The sequence below is a fragment of the Anolis sagrei genome, chromosome 5 (genome assembly GCF_037176765.1).
Source record: "Anolis sagrei isolate rAnoSag1 chromosome 5, rAnoSag1.mat, whole genome shotgun sequence".
In the NCBI taxonomy this organism is placed as follows: Eukaryota; Metazoa; Chordata; class Lepidosauria; order Squamata; family Dactyloidae; genus Anolis; species Anolis sagrei.
Window position 1 is genome coordinate 53,907,438 of NC_090025.1, and position 17,454 is coordinate 53,924,891.

General features: G+C 37.2%; 1 pseudogene; it reads right to left on the minus strand.

Annotated features, from left to right (window-relative positions):
* Positions 1–273: 273 nt before the first annotated feature.
* LOC132777253 (transmembrane protein 144-like) lies at positions 274–17,079 on the minus strand (annotated as a pseudogene).
* Positions 17,080–17,454: the final 375 nt, after the last annotated feature.

Sequence of the window (17,454 nt, forward strand, 5' to 3'; positions counted from 1 at the left end):
ATGCATTCTCCTGTTTCCATGGTAAATTCAGGAACATGTTATATGAATAGAAAGGTCATACTGTAGTCTCCAATTCTGTGAGGTTTAATGTAAAATTTAAAAGTTTTTGGATTTTGGAATATCTGTTTTTTACACACACACATATAATGAGATAGCTTGGAGATAAGATGCAAGTCTGAACACAAAATTAATTCAGGCTTCGTATATAATTTGCACACATACACAAAGTTTATTAGTTGATGGTGCCATCTGCTGGTTCAAGCGATGTTATCTTCAGGCTTTCCAAAAAGGTGTTGAAAGTGACCCAGCCAAAATCAAGCAAAATCCTACTATGAGCAACACATAGTGTTTCAGTCCCTGCAGAAATATAGAATGGATTGGAAAGGGGAAAGCAAGGAAATGAAATACAAGAGATTCAAGAAATATAACATTTTCTATATCGCATTGCAGATCAGCAGACTCATACCAGTGTTGCTTTATCAGTACATGCTTTATAATGACCTCATCAAATGAGCCACCAGAATGGCCATACATCATGGACAATCTAACGGTGGGATGTGGGGACTCCATTGCCTTGCATTACCTTGCATCACCCGGCTTCCCCCTCACCTCGTCCCACTGGGGAAAGCGCCCATTGCCTGGCTTCCCCCCGTTGATTCCAATTGAACACATGAATCCTCTCATATTTCCACAGCAGCGGCACAACACAGGGCCTACATTTTTTCCTTTACTTTCCTTGAAATCAGTGAAGGCAAGGGGAGCAGGAGTGGATGAAATCTCTCCTTCTCTTCCTCTTCCCTTCTCCGGGCTTGCTGACTCGACAAGGAGCAGGGGGAATATTATTCAATTTCCCGAGTCTGTCTGAGCACTGGAAACATGGGAAGGCAGTGGAGACAGTTGCAGCTGGTTCCGTGTAGGCTACTACCGTAAGTCAAGGAGAAACCCAAATTCTGAGCCAGAATTCAGACTTTCCCCTGACTTTTGGTAATGTGGAGCAAGGTGAGTTTTAATAACAACTTCCATCTAATGGTTTGAAAAGTCAGAATGGGTGGGGAGAAAGAAGGTACAAGAGATTTTTGCTTCCTTTCTCTTGACTAGTCTGGAACATCCAAGTCTGAATTACACAGGGGGGAAATACAATGGCATAACATCTAATACTTTAACTGTAGCATGGGGAAAGTATACAACTCAGTTCCCCAATGCTTTTTCCCTCCCAGTCTTAGCATTGCTCCTCAAATGAAGATATGGCTGTAATGGTACGTGTATGTTCAGAATGTCATATCCCTTACCTTTAATTCTTTGAACACCAGCACTCCCCACACTGCAGCTATAAAGCCGGGCCCCTATAAGAACATGTTTAACACATAGTGAATAATAGATAATTTGTTTGTGAGAAATTTGTTCATGTTTAACAATCTCATTTAAATGTAATAATGCATTCAATAAAATCTAATTGTGCAGTGAATTATTAGCTAATCACACAAACAAAAGCATGAATCAAACCTGCAAAAGGCTCCCGACAAGAATGAGGAAACTTTGGCTTTTGTCTAAGCAGCTGACAGAAAGGGTAGATAGGCTTAGCTCTCATAGTAATGTGTGTCGAATTCAAATGCTTCTGCACAAACATGCTTCAAAACTAGGTAAAAGTTTGTCACTGTCCATTTTGAAGCACACCTCTGCTCCTGCCTATGTAGAGATACCACACACCAACTCATGGCTGCAGCAACTAATTTTTGTTGTATAACTTTAAGTTATCTTGATTGACTTAAATATATATACTGACTGTAAGGCAAACCTTCCACAGGATTTTCTTGACAAGATTTGTTTATGGCCAAAGTCAGTGAATTTCCATGACTAAGTGGGAATTTGAGTCCTGGTCTCCAGAATTGTAGTCCAGAGCTCAAATCACTACATCCCAATGGCTCTAGCAATAACTCAGAGTTTGTTATTTATAATTCTCCCATGATTGTATTTTGATGGTGAGTAATAATAAAGTGGTGAGCACCATGTAAAAGGAAGTGAGCTCAGGAGAATACGAAGGCCATTTTCCTATTATGACAACATCTTTTTCAATGTTGTTGTCCATTGAAAAGGCTGTATGATGAAAATGTGTGATTAAGTGTTTTAACAAATGAAAAAGTTAGAAAAAAGAGATGTCCATGGGAAGCCCCACTCTCCTTCCCATAGTGACTCTTTTGCACAACCCATGTAATACCATGGGAACTTCCAGTGGTATAGACAACAAACTAACTTTCAGAAGGGATTAATTTTTTGTTGCACTCCACTCTGCAATTAATTTGGAGGGGAAGTTCTCTGGATAAAGTTGACTTATTTCTTATGTAGGCTTCTAATGTGCTTTCATGCCTACATAAACACAGCTGTTTCTTTAAATTGAATTGTATATTTATACTGATGGATGTGAGTAGCTTTGCCTCAGGCAAAAATGTCTTGGATCAGCCATGGCTTCTAGCTCTGCAAATTCCAGCATGGTCATGATTGCATTTTGAAAATGCAATCACATATCATCATAATAAAATAAGGAAATGAGGAAAACAGAATCTACAGAGCAGAATAGAACCTAATATATACTTCCTTATAATCAACTTCTCAAGACTGTATGTAAAACATCTGACTTTATGACACACAAATAAGTGTTTCTATACACTTAAGTAATTGCTGCTGTGGTGCCCTTCAGATGACATATGCTTCAAATGTAGGGTAGAAGTATCTTGCCATTTCTAAAGTTTGGGTTTTTCCTATCATTCCTGAGTTGATTGGCAAGTGATTTATTCCTCAATTCCCTGCATAGAGGTGTGGAAATACACCCAATTTGCCATGTGATGGAAATGCCTCACTGACTGTTTGTAGATAAAATGATGACATCATCATGAAAGGAGGAGCCAAAATGGGCAGAATCAATTCCTTTCTGCCACCATTTCCGTTTTGGGACTGAGGAGGTATAGCAAACAAGATATTCAAAACATTCAGGAGAAAACAGCAAGCATGAAAATCCTTCACTTAGTATCTCTGTAACTTTAGCAAGTAACCCCTCTTTCAACACCCCCCACCTTTCCTGTGTTGGGTCAAAATCCTTTTGAACTCTTGTCACTCTGAAACTTTTACTGTGCTGCTTTGGCCTATCAAAAGGATAGCAGAGAGAGATGTAAGAGAGCTAAAGCTTCATCCCAAACAGGGTATGGCAAAGCTTTAGGGAAAACCCACTCTCCCAAACACTTCACCTATTCGGTGGGATGAAGTCCCTCATTAAGAGGTAAGAGTAAGAAATATGCATGTCTTGGTTCAGAGAAGCTATTTGTTGAAAGACAAAAATCCATAATTCCTCAGCCAACATGCAAAAAGTAGCTGTAACACAGAAAGAAAACTTGCATGCCCTACTTGGCATGGACAAAAATTGAAGCCCCTCAAGTAAGTATTCAATATCCTGCCTTATTTCTAAACTATACAACCCATGCTCCCCACTCCTCCTTTACAGACAGATTTATGATTTTATTGCAACTTACGGCGGTGATTATTGGAAAGCTGACCACAGCAGTGAAGTAACTATTTACAATTGACCAACTGCAACTCGAGATCGCCAACAATATACCAGAAAGTAAACCTAACAAGCAATTAAAATAAAATCAATATATTCAATCTTCTGCACTCTCTTCTACAACACTCTATTCTATAACATACCATTTTATTTCCCCTCCCTATTTCTGTCACAGGGTTCGCCTGATTATATCTTAATTATACCTTTCCCCTTTCCCAAAAACAGAGAAGCCATTGACCACAGAGTCCATCATGTTACATGAAACAGGGATTTTTTTAAAAAATCAGACCTTCTATAGGTGTTTGGGATTTCAAATCCCAGAATACTTGACCACTTTGTGTTGAAATCTAAAATATTTGTAAAAATAAAATTTGAGAACCACTGTTGTAGAGTTTATTTTAAAGAGAACTGTTCCATGCACAATTGCAATTGTGCAATCCAGCAATATGGGACTAAATGGACAGCTCAAAAAAGGCAGCTTCTCTAAGAGCTCATGCACAGCGACCAAATGAGGTGGGATATGACAGTGAATGGACTCATGGCATCCACATGACAAATTTATTTATTATTTACCATATTTATAGCCCGCCCTCCTCCACTCCGAAGGGGGCTCTAGGCGGCTTTACAGATAGGCAACTATTCAATGCTATAGAAACAACATACAATTAAAATAAACATTAAAATTAAAATTAATACTACAATAAAACATTTAAAACATTACATCAAGTATTAATGAGGCCCATTTAACCTAATGACCACCAAGGTTAATTAATGTGGTCTTCTGTTGTGTTAACAGTTGGAGGTTCCCTGCAATTTGTGGAAGTGTAAACAGTGGGGCTAGTTCTGAATTGTAACAGGCTGTGGCTGTTCATATGGCCATCCCACATTTTCTAGGCTTGGGCAGCCAGTGTACAGGGGATGGCACTTACCATTCTTCTTGTATCCTCATCTTAGGGAGAAAAAATGTTGGTGGTCTTTGCTCATCACATTTACCAACACTGGCTGGAGAAGACAGAGAGGGATGGAGGAGGTGATTCCTGTGGCCAGTGTCGTTACATGTGGCGAGGAATGACAACCGGGATTTCATGTCTCCAGATGAGCAAGGGGCCCATGGGAGGATGGAACTGGAGGTGTCTAGTAGTGCCGAACCAGACTCCTTCCATCCACCAGACCAGCTCAGTGCTGAAACCTTCAAAAGCTACTACTAGTCAGAAATGGTATTACTGGACTAGATGGACCAACTGTGTGATTTGTATTAGGCAACATCCTATGTTGCAAAAGACATTTATAGAACCAAGATATGAGATTGTTACCTTAAAAACAATTTTACTTGCAAAATGCTACCACTGGTAGCATACTTATAGAGGATATGCCTTCTATCATAACTATTTCTGTTTCATATGCTAGAATTAGAATTACTTATAGAGGATATGCCTTCTATCATAACTCTTTCTGTTTCATATGCAGGGTAGCAGACTTTTCATTTCCATTGAAAAGTTAGCTAGTGATTTTAAGAATGGTATACTTCAGTGTGGCAAAGTACTTTGGCTACTAGGCTACAACTCTGGAGCCAAGGATCTGAATCCCACACTGAAATATGAACTCATGAAATGGGATGAATTTAGCATCCTAGAATGCTTTCACCCTGTCTATTGAGTGGAGTCCCATGCTGGACAAGACATGACGTCATGTGTCATGTTACTTTCAGCAAAGGTTCTACCTCCAGCCGGAGTGAAAGTGTCACTGGATGCTTTTCTCCCAACATAGGCCTTGCTGGGAGGGCAACCCCCCCCCCCCCCCCCGAAAAATTACAGCAACATACGCCAGTTACATTATGCATTCTTTTTAGAGAAACATGATTAAAATATATTTGAGATGAACTTGTAATTAAAATGAAAGTGTGCATGTTTCACAATTATACCTGGAATTATGGTTTCAGGATAAACTTTAGGATGATAATTTCTTACTCCGACGTAAATAAAAAAGTAGATAGTGCTAATAACAAAGATACCAATGAATTGTGCAGGGACATAATCTATATCTGAAAGAAAAGATCAAAGTGTGTGTAAAGTCATTTAGGAAACGTATTCAGGAATTACATAACTATTTCATCAGACACAACTATTTCATCAAACATTGCAATAGTATTCTAACCACAAATGCATTGATATAAAGTGTTCTTCTTCAACCTGAAGTCCTCCATCTGTGGTGGGTTACACTGGACATCATGCCAGCTAGTATGATAGCTGTGGGTGTCAGGAGTAATCCTCCCCCATCAGAGGAGGGCATCAGGTTGGAGAAAATGTTTTCTGCTTTGCCATTTTTTTCTGAATTGGATGCTTCACTCCACTTGCATGTGAGCATAAACACCGTTCACAATGGATGTAAATGATTGCACCTGGTACTCATGTTAATGTGGATGTAGATCATGAGGATTCTAGGCCTGCAAGCCATCGTGAGATTTTAAGTCCTGAAAATGAGCAGTCTGTGCTTCCAACAGTCAATGAAGGTCACATTCTACATGATGCAGAGGAGCTGTGCTCTAGGGGAAAGAGTTCAGAGGCTAAAATCCCAGGTGCAGAAAATAATGAGTTGCAAGATAATGAACTGGTAGACAGTATGTTTAGTTTTTGCAAACTTTACTTTCAATCCTAAATATTTTTCGAAATCTTTCCAAATTATTTGTATTTCTCTTATTGCTTCTGCTTGAGTTTCCATTATTAGTAAAATGTCATCAGCATAAAGATTTATCTTCACTTCTTTATTCCTAATCTGATATCCCTTTATCCTGCCATTGTTTCTTATTCTTTCTGCCAGAGGTTCCATTGCTAATGCAAATAGTAGCAGAGATAGAAAACAACCTTGTTTTACTCTTTCTATTTTAATGTCTTTTTTAATCCTACATTTATTCATATTCTTGCTCTTGTGTTACTATATAATTCTTTTATTATTTTAAAAATCCATAGTTACCCATTAGTTGCAACAGATAATCATGGTATAGTGAATCAAAAGCTTCATAGATGCCTACCTTTAAGAGTGCTTTTTTGTTATGATTAAGAATGTTTAATATATTTCTTATAGAGATGTATTGAGCATCTTTTACTATTTTAGTAATAAAATATTCTATTTACTAATATTTTAATGAATATTTTATAATCTTGATTTAGGGGGCTAATGGGTCTGTATGAATTAGAGTCTGCTGGAACTTCTTTTCCACTCTTTCGCACTGTTATTATCTCTGATTCTCTCCATGTATCTGGGGATTTCCCTCCTTTCAATATACTGTTAAATAAATTCTATTCTTGCTAAGTCCTTATTCTCTTTAAAGTAGTTTTTTATCTCTTCTAAATAGTTATTTCTTACTTTTTTCTGTCTTAATTATCAAACTTTCATATCTCCAAATTTTTATTACCTGTTTCTTCTGGCTCCTCTATCTTTAACTCCATTATAATAGGCGCATGATCTGAAATCCAGACCAGTTGTGCGAAATGTATTATGTTTTAAGCCGCCCCAAGTCCCCTGGGGAGAGGGGGCGGGATATAAATAATAATCATCATCATCATTATTATCATTATTATTAATATTAGTCTTCCCTATGCAAGTCAAAAGATGACTTGAAGTCACACATATACACACACAACTTTTTGGAATTAAACTATTGTGCCTTAATACAAGGCCTTGCGTTTCATTACAAAGTGGAATGTACTCCCTGAAAGTTTATGATTAAACAAATTGGTTAAGACTGCTACAATAAGGTTGCTTTAAGAAAAATTGCAATGGACTGTTACGGGTTTCTCTCTTGAGACTATTATTACAATAATTAATTGGTCTTTACCATTCTGACTGGCTCCTTCATAGCCCACTGCATTCTTTTTGGCATGATCCTTGATGTAAAGTATTGGCACAAAACTAGAACCATACAATATCCCAGCGATCGCAGCCAGAAAGCAGCCTCTTATAGGAGAAGAAAAAGAGAAGGTAAATTCAGTATGTTTTGAGCAATGCTGTCACAGAAAACAAAGCAACATGGAAAAATGTTGATGGGTTCCCAGGAAGAGATGTCAAAAGTTCTCACTACTGTAATAGGATAGTTACAAGTGTTTTATTTCTACTGTCTTAGAAAATTAACCAGAAAATGGATGTCACCAAAAAAAAAAAAAAAACAGGATAGAGAAATTTATCAGAAGCATATGGTCAACATACATTACTCTCTTTTTCAGTGGAGAAAGACTGTCCACCCATGACACATCATTGTTGTTATTAGTTCCTGTTTCAGCAGCATTGACTGGCTGTGGGTCAAGCCCATGTTCACAAACGATGATTTGCTGTTGATAAAAAAATGAAATCTACTGAGTCTAAAATTTCTAGAAATATTCCAACCTGGATTCTTTGGCTAAACAAATTTACACTGCCATATAATTCTGTTTGAAGTAGTCAATCTGCATTCAAATACTGGATTTTATAGCAGTGTAGATGAGGCCTAAATTGCCATCCCAGGATTCCATAGGCTGGAACTATGGCAGATAAAGTGGAATCATAGTGCTATAATCGTGAAGTGTGAAATGGTCACTGCACCTCTCACGCTATTATTGTGTAGCATGGAAGAGCTTAACATGCATTATTGAAGACAATCTCACATGAAACAGGAATAAAAGAATGCCGGGGTCGGATTGATCCCCCACAAAGCTTTAGAAAACAAATGATCTGAATAAAGCTAAAGCCTTTCTTCCAGTGCTGAAGCATATATTTAAAATATGAAAATGGAACTTACATCATATTCTGATATAGGTGGTGAACTCTCGACATCAGTTTTCTCGAAAAGGAACACGATGATGCTGGGGAAAAACCCACATGAAACACAAAGCTCATTGTTTCACTCAATTATGTTTTTTTATATATAAAAAACTAGAATAGTACAGTTATTAAGAACAAAGCCTATTTTAAACAACAGATACCTGAGCACTGAAAGTCCAGCTCCAAAATAGCTAAAGATAGGTTCTTCAAGTGGTTCTGTGTCAATTCCAAACCAACCAAATCTGTGAACCAAAAGTAGAATTTTGTTGGTTTTTTACATTTTCAAAATTAAGTGAAACTAAGAAAGAAGTCCACAGCCAGACAATATCCAGGGGACCACTGAGACAGTACAGGCAGTTCCTGGGTTGTAGACAAGATAGGTTTTGTAGGTTTCTTCTTAAGCTGGATTTGTATTTAAATATAAACATCTACATTTTTAACTCCACCCCCCTCTCTCTATATATATAGCTGGATAACATAAATAAGGGTTAAAACATCTGAGGCAATTATTTTGCTGTCTATGATGCCCCTGTTCAGAAGATTTCACCTCACTTTTGGGTTGTCACAGAAACAAGGATTGGTAATAAAGCTTCAGTGAAGACACAATTTCCCCTTGATAACTCTTCCAGGAGTGAGTTTCCCTTCCTTTCATTTCCTTTCACTTCTTGTTGTCTCACCCACATTCTTAACTATGAATAAGATGTAAGTCAGATGTCTGCGGCTCAGGGACTGCCTATGTACAGAATTTTCTGTTTGATTAAATCTGTTACATAGAATATATATATATAATATATATATATATACGAAATCACAGATATCTGGATCTGATCTACTATATGTGCAATTGTTTACCTTCTTATTCTTTTCATTCTGTGTTTGTTTACAAAAGGATTAATATGCAACAATAATAAAGAGTAAAATAATGAAGCGTGGCAGTTAATTCAGCAAATTAATCAATCTTACATATTTTCAATTGAAAGTAGGCTCACTCGTGTCTTTTTCTTTAATTTCAGAATTCTGTAGAAAAAGAATCCATAGCGTTCTGAAATTAAGATGTCAGCAGATCAGAAGCGTTTGGGGACCCATCTACACTGTCTTAAACTGTGTTATTTAAGTCTACAGTAGTTATAGAATTCAGTTTGCAATCGCATGGCATGGCGGTGTAGCTGGGCCCTGAGTAATGGTGCAAAAGCAATGTCCTGTCCATTATAATGTTGGGATTTTGAGTCCCTTTCCATAGCATTCCCTTCCATGCTGAAACATTGCTCAGATAGTTATGTAGCTACTCCCGTCTCAGCTTCACAGGGTGCATAGGGGACATGGGAAAGGGTAGAGTTGTCTTTTTGAGTGCATAGACATTGCTTCTGCAGGAGCAATTTGACATTCAGATTCTGGCTAATGTTTTGGGGTAGGATCCTATTATCGCTGTACCACAAGCTGCTGCAAACATATATGAGCAAGAGAATGTAGTTTCTCTAGACGTGACAGTCTTTGCAGAAAAATCCCAAATACACACAACAAGAAACTTTAAGCCTGTCTTTAGCAGGGGGGTTGGACTTGATGGATCATGCAGTCTCTTCCAACTCCACAATTCTATGATTCTATGCATGTCTTTACCTTGAGATGGCCCAGCCAGTGAGCAGGTTAAAAGAACCCCAGATTAAGAGACCGAGGGCTAACCCAATGGTTTTTACAATAGGAACAACCATTATGTTACCTGCACAGGGTGAAAAGAACAACAAAATCCTTTGAGTCTTAATGCAATATTCATGGCTATAATATTGCAACAACAATACCCATTATGATAATTCTAATGGAATAAAATAACGGCAACAATGAGGATGGGCTTAAAGAGCTAGGTATGTTTAGTGTGCAGAAGAGAAGGATGACAGGAGACATGATAGCTGTGTAAGTGTGTATAAATAAAACATTTGAAAGGATGCCATAAGGAAGAAGAAGAAGCAAGCTTGTTTTCTGTGGCCCTAGATACTTGGATTCAGAGCAATGGGTCCAAATTACAGGAAAGGAGATTTCTTTCTGTTATTGTCAGTCCACTTGTATAAAAATAAAAGTGGCATATTTTGAAATGTCTACATTCAAGCGTATTTTGATTTTTGTTTGTCGTATATCATATTTATCACATTCATAAATTGGTACACCAGATCTATTTCTTTCATTCAAGTTTTTAAAAAGTCTCAATTCAAACTGTCAAAGGTTTTTTCCACATCTAAGGCTAGTAGCGCCATTTCTTTCTGGTTGTTTGATTCATAGTATTCAATTACAGCCATAATATTTCTTTATCTTTCAATTTCCATTTTGGCAAAAAGCCTGTTTGTTTCACTTGAATCCAACTATTTAAAAAGAATTTTAGCCTATCTTCCAAAATATTTGTAAATATTTTATAGTCCGTATTTAACACTGAGATAGATCTATAGTTTCTGACATCTGAGGGGTCCTGACCTTCTTTATGCAGCATTGTGATTGTGGCAAATTTCCAGGATTCAGGAATCTTTTGTTGATTTAAAATCAAATTCATTACTTTTTAAAATATGGAGTTACTTCTTCTTCAAAAACCTTATAATATGTCGCTGTCAACCCATCCGGTCCTGGGGCCTTATTTCCATTTCTGATCGCTTATTTCTCATTGCTTTTTGAATTTCTTCTTCACTTATTTCTTTATTTAACAATTCTCTTTGCTGGTGTAATTTTTGATTGCTTAGAAATTTAACAATATCTTCCTTTTTATTTTATCTTTAGAATATAATTTATTATAAAATTTATTAAATTGATTAGCTATTTATTGATCTGTTGTGTAGCATTTTCCCTCAATATAAATTTCAGTTATGTACTGACTTTTTCCTAATTTTACGAGCTAACAATTTTCCAGGTTTATTGGTATTTTGAGAATGTTGTTGTTTTACATATTTTAATTGCTTTGCAATCTCTACCATTTCCAAGTAATTTTTTTTGTTTTCCTAGTACCTTTAAATTGTGTTTAGTTTGTTAATCCTTTGGACTGTCTTTCATGTTCTTTTCCAACCTCTTAATTTCTTTTTTTACTTTATATATTCCTTTATTCCTAAATGTATTTCTTCGGGCATTTTGTTGTATAAAGTATCCACACATAACTGTCTTGCTAGCATCCCATATCATCTAAATTAAAATATCGGGGTGTCATTTATTTAAAAATATTCTTTCAAAAATTCCTTTTTCTTCCTAATATCTCCTTCTGTGGAAAGGGTTTTTTTAAATCTCCATTTAAACAACTTTTGTGTCTTGTTAATCATAAATTCTAAAGGGCAGTGGTCTGAATTATTTCTTGGTAATATATTAATTTTCCCAATTTTTGTAATTAGTGAGTTTGGAATCCATGCCATATCAATCCTCGACCATGCCTGGTATCTGTTAGAGTAAAAAGTATAGTCTTTTTCTTTTATATGATGGGTTCTCCGTGCATCTTTTAGGTCAAATTCCTGTAGTAATTTAAGAAAGTTATTCAGTAGTTTGCCCATTTGGCTATTCATGCTTTTCTTTTGGTTATTATTTTTATCTATTCAGGGGTCGATTACCCCATTGAAGTCCTCCACAATAATTAAATCTTCGAAATCTTGGGCTGAAATGTTTTCCTTTAGACAGCTTATAAAGTTTGTGTTAGGCCTGTTGGGTGCATATATATTACAAATAAGGGTTTTTTATGCCCCCTTGTTATTTTTACACCAACCATTCTTCCAAATTCATCTTTAAAGGCCGGTTCTACTGCTATTTTAGGGTTAATATAAATTACTAAGTCTCTCTTTTTTTCAATCAAAGATTAATACAATTCTTTCCCTATAGTTTTATGGGTCAGGTATGCCACATGTTTTTGAGTGATATGAGTCTCCTGGAGCACCACAATATCAAATTTACCCTTTTTAATTTGATTAATTTGATTAAATATTCTTTTCCATTTATTAATTAATATTGTTTGAATATTGTATTAATATTGTTTGAATAGCATTTCAACTCCATGTTTTCAATCTTTTTTTATCGTCTTCTTCATCCAGGGTATGTAAATCCGTAGGTATTGATGCAGTGGGAAGGTCAGTCTCATCAGGGGAGTCAGTTCTCAGTCTTTTCTTTTCTCTGTTACACTTTTGATCTTATGGTTCTGCTCTTTCCCCATCTTGATCTTCTTGTAAAATTCCTTCGCTTTTCCTTTGAGATTATCCAAAATCTCTCTTCCTTATACGGAACCATAACCCCTTCTATACGTTCCCATCTGAAACCAATCTGTTGTTTTTTTAACTCATTTGTCAGAAACATGTATTTTCTTCTTTTCATCAATGTGTTCATTGTGTATTTCCTTAGGATGGGTATCTTCTTTCATTTATAGTAAATAGAACTTTTTCGGTTACATTTGAGGATCTCATCTCTAATTCTCTCCTTTGTGAAATGGACAATCACATCTCTGGTCACTTTATTTTTTTCTTGAATAGTTTGTTGAAATTCTGTGAGTTCTGTCTGTATTTTCTTCCATGACCTCTTCTGAGGTCAGAGTCAGATCTGACATTAACTGAACAATTAATTGTCAGATATTTCCTCCTGGATATTCCTGTACTTATCTGATTCTAAGTTGGAATTCCATCTTCTTTTGTTCTATTTTTGCTTGTCTGGATTCTAATTTTAATTTCATTGCTTCTAATTTATGTAATTTTGGTTAGAATTTGTCTTTTCTTTTCTCTAATTTCTGTTAGTCTTCTTTGATCTCCTTAATATCTTGTTGTAACTCACTGATTTTTTTCATGTCTCCTGATTCCTCAGTTATTTCTTTTTTCATGTTTAACACTTGGTCTTTTATTAGTTTCTGGTTTTCTGATACTTTTTGTATTTCTCGCATTATGTCTCTCAGACTGATGTCATTTGAAAGGGACCCTCTTCTCCATAATACTTTATTATTATCCTTTTCCAGTTTAAATTACTGCAAAGCCATTTCAGGTCCTTCTTCTCCTTATCTCCAAGCACTAAAAGAAGTATATATTCTGACTTCCCTGGAACTTGATAAATCCCAAATTCTTTAGTCCTCTCTGTCTCCATCTTCTGTCTTCTGGGCCTCAGAGCCCAGAAACCACTGAAAAGGCCTCCTTCCCTCCCATGATATCACTTTGCGCACACCTGCTTTTTCTCTGCTTATCTCTAGTTTGTCTTTGTTTTACATTCTGCCTCCTAATTTCAAGGCAACTCAATCTGGAAAAACGTTTGTCTCCCACATTTTCCTCTGAAGGCCACTCTGGGCTATTCTCATAAGAACTAATATCACTTTCTCCCATTATCTGGAAACAGCCTGGAGATTCTAAAGCATCTCTCTCCAGGCCCTTGCTATCTTCCACAGACTTCTTGGAAATTACAGGCTGCAACTCATCATCTCCTTCCTCATCCTCTGAGCACTCAAAAGCTTAACCAATGTTTGCCATGCTACAACATGTGCATTATTTGAAAGAAATAGGAGTTGTTCAACATTACCTGTAGCCCATAAAAAGCCCCCAACCATAGCAAGGTGCCAAAATGTAGGGAAGTTGCAAATGAACTGAACAAGTGTGCCTGCTGTCCCGATGGCAAAACACAGAACCCACTGGAAGAACATTCCTAAAACCAAATAAATGCAAGATGAGTTTAGCATGATAGATAATTCTTAACCAGCTGCTACAAATTCTTATTTATTTTTAATATGTTATAGAGTGCTTAGACTTTGTGAAGATGAAGCCAGATTTTTTTCCACACAGTACAGGTTAGGACCAGTGTTTTGAATTTTGGATTATTTTCATATTTTAGAATAACTGTGTTTCCATATGTATACATTATGTGCTAACTTGGCAATAGGAGCCAAGTCTAATCAAACATTCAATTATGATTAATATATACCTTATAAACATAGGCAATTGTATACAATATTTTAACATTTTGTGCATGAAACAGTTTGTGTATATTGAACCATCAGAGAGAAAAGATGTCACAATCACAACCACCTATGTGGACAATTTTGGATTCTGGAATGTAATATTTGGTCTTTTAAAATATAATATTTAGGTTTGAATTACTTAAAAATAGGTTCAATGACATTTAGGTATGCCTTTTAAAATGAAAATGGGGACACTTAAATTATTTTTGTTATGTAAAGTCATTTTAGATAATTCTGGCTTCAAATATAAAGACTAGAAAGAAAAACAGGTGACTAGAGTTATATATACACATTCTAGTACATTGTTGGAGGTATAAACAAAGATAATGGTTTTATGGTAGCTAGATATATTAATTATACAGGAGTCCTTACAACTATATATATAACAAAGAAGTCTCCTAAGAGGAAGTATTTGACTTCAAGGGAACTGACATTTGATAAGCAGATGATTTGTTTTTACACATTTTATAAACCCTTAAAGTTGCTTTTACAACTTTAAGGGTTTATAAGAGCTGTCGCAGCTCACATAGCTCTTTAAAGATTTTTGAGCTAGCTAAAGATTTGCATCTTATTGTATCCTATTGCATTTTCTCACAACGGATTAGTCATGCTAAAAAACCCGTGCTTTTATTATCATTTCATCAATGCATATGTGGAATATAGGTTTCCTGCCTGTAACCGTGTTTCTCCAAGTGGTCACCTTAGAAATTCGCACATTTGGTATTTCCTGCGCTTGTGCAGGCAACATCAGAATCTTCTAAAAAGCTCTTTCAGTAAAAAATGGTGGTAGCCCACTCTCCCCCCAGTTGGAGGGGCTACTGTCTCAGTTCCTCCGCTGCGAGTAGCAGCTTGAAGAGCCAAGGCATGACAACAGTGGGGAGGATGGGCGGGGATATGCAAATTTCACAGGGAACCACTCGGAGAAACATGGTTACAGGTAAGCAATTACTACTTCTCCATCATGGGCCCTGTGAAATTTCACAAATGGTAGGCTACCAAGCTACTAACCTTGGCTGGTGGGTGTCATGTCACCAAAGAATCATATAATCATTCAGTTGGAAGAGACCTCATGGGCCAGGCAGTCCTTTAGTTTGAAGCCATCATCCTAGTCTCCAGGGCAGCAGAAAACAAGCTTGTTCCCTCCTCCCTAAGACATCCTCTCACATATTTATACATGGCCATCATATTTCCTTTCAGCCTTCTCTTCTGAATGTTAAACATGCCCAGCTCTTTAAGCTGCTCCTCATTGGGCTTGTTCTCCAGACCCTCAATCATTTTAGTCGTCCTCCTCTGGACACATTTCAGCTTGTCAACATCTCCCTTCAATTACGGTGCACAGAATTGGATACAGTATTCCAGGTGTGGCCTAGCCAAGGCAGAATAGAGGGGTAGCATGACTTCCCTGGACCTAGACATTATACTCCTATTAATGCAGGACACAATTCCATTGGCTTTTTTTTTTTTGCCACCGCATGATATTGTTGGCTCATGTTTAACTTGTTGTCCACAAGGACTCCAAGATCTTTTTCACACATACTGCTGTGGAGCCAGGCATCCCCCATTCTGTATCTTTGCATTACATTTTTTCTGCCCAAGTGGAATTGCATTTGTCCCTGTTTAACTTCATTGTGTCAGTTTTGGCCCATCTCTCTAATCTGTTCAGATCATTTTGAATTCTGCTCCTGTCTTTTGGGTTATTGGCTATCCCTTTAAGTGGTAAGGGAGGGTTGGCTGGTAGGTGTCCTCTCAGCAGTGACCACTGGGGTGATGCTGGGGCAAGATACTCCAAGGCAATAGAGGCTGCATTTCCTCCCACCTTTTCTGAAGGTCTAGGCCTCTCCAAGTCTTTCTGAAGGTCCGCTGCTGTGGAGGAAGGCTTGGTCATCTTGGGCTTGCGTTTGCCACCTGCAGGAAGTGAAGCTGGGGCAGGGGAGTGACAACAGGTAAGGGCACATCTGCGTCAGTCCTAGTAATGATCTGGTGTTCTAGATCTTAAAGGGGCAAGAGAGCCTATTTGTATAGAAGAACCTTGAGGCACTCCTCTCAATTTTTCCAGGATTGGGGAATGAAAGAGAGGCAAATCTTACAGGACTGGGCAGCATAGCCCTCTCCCAGACAGAGAAGGCACATAATGTGCCCATCTGAGTTGGGCAGTTTGCTCCCACATGAGGTACTCCTCTTAAAACAGGCAGACATCCTGACAGAACAGTTAAACAGATTGGGTCAGGGATCGGAGAGTCACAGAATGAAGATCTATCCAAGTCAGGACAGGAGTAATCAGATAGTCAAAAACAGTCTGGGTCAAGGGTGGAGAAGTTAGGAATCTGAAAAGCAGTTTGAGTCAAAATCAGTAATAACAAGACAAGTCAAGAGAGAGATTCCTCATCTGCTCTACGAGCGGTGGATCAAAGGAACTGAGGCAGTAGCCTCTCCCACTGGCTTTATATACTCTATGGGGAGAGTGGGCAGGGCTACCATCATTTTGTACTGAAAGAGCTTTCTAGAAGATTTCAAAGCTGCCTGCGAATTTCACAGGGACCACAATCTCTATGAAAACTTATGCTAAAATATAAATTCATTTGTTTTGAATAGATAAATAAAATATTGTTGGATTGATTCATTTCTCTTCCCCATTTTCCTTTTTTGAGCTACTCAGTGTATTGGAAGTATGTAAAAATTACACAATGAGATCTAGATCTATACAAGGTATCGCAACAGAACTTTGGTTGAAATCAAAATAATTACCATCCCCAACGCCCAATTGCTTCACCGGTACAAAAGATGTTCCGAATAAGAGGATAGCTGCTATTGAAGTAGCAAGAGCAATGCCGGATGGATATCTATGGTTGCTGCCAGCAGAGCCAGTACTTCTTTGTGGCTCATCCATCACCGTTCTGTGAGACTTGAGTGACTCCTTTAAAAAGTCACTTCAGTCTATTTCACCTACAAGTAGTGGAAATAGAGAAATAAAATATTTTATTAATTCATACTCTTTGATCCAATCTTTCCACTAAAAACGAGGAAATGATTCAAAGCGGCTAGTAGACATAACTGAATCTAAAACCAAACTCTTAATTTCACCACAATAATCAGTAAACATCAAACATTTTAGAAAACCTGTTTAAAGAAAAGTATATTCATGTCTTTTTCTAAGTAGGAAGTATAGGAATTG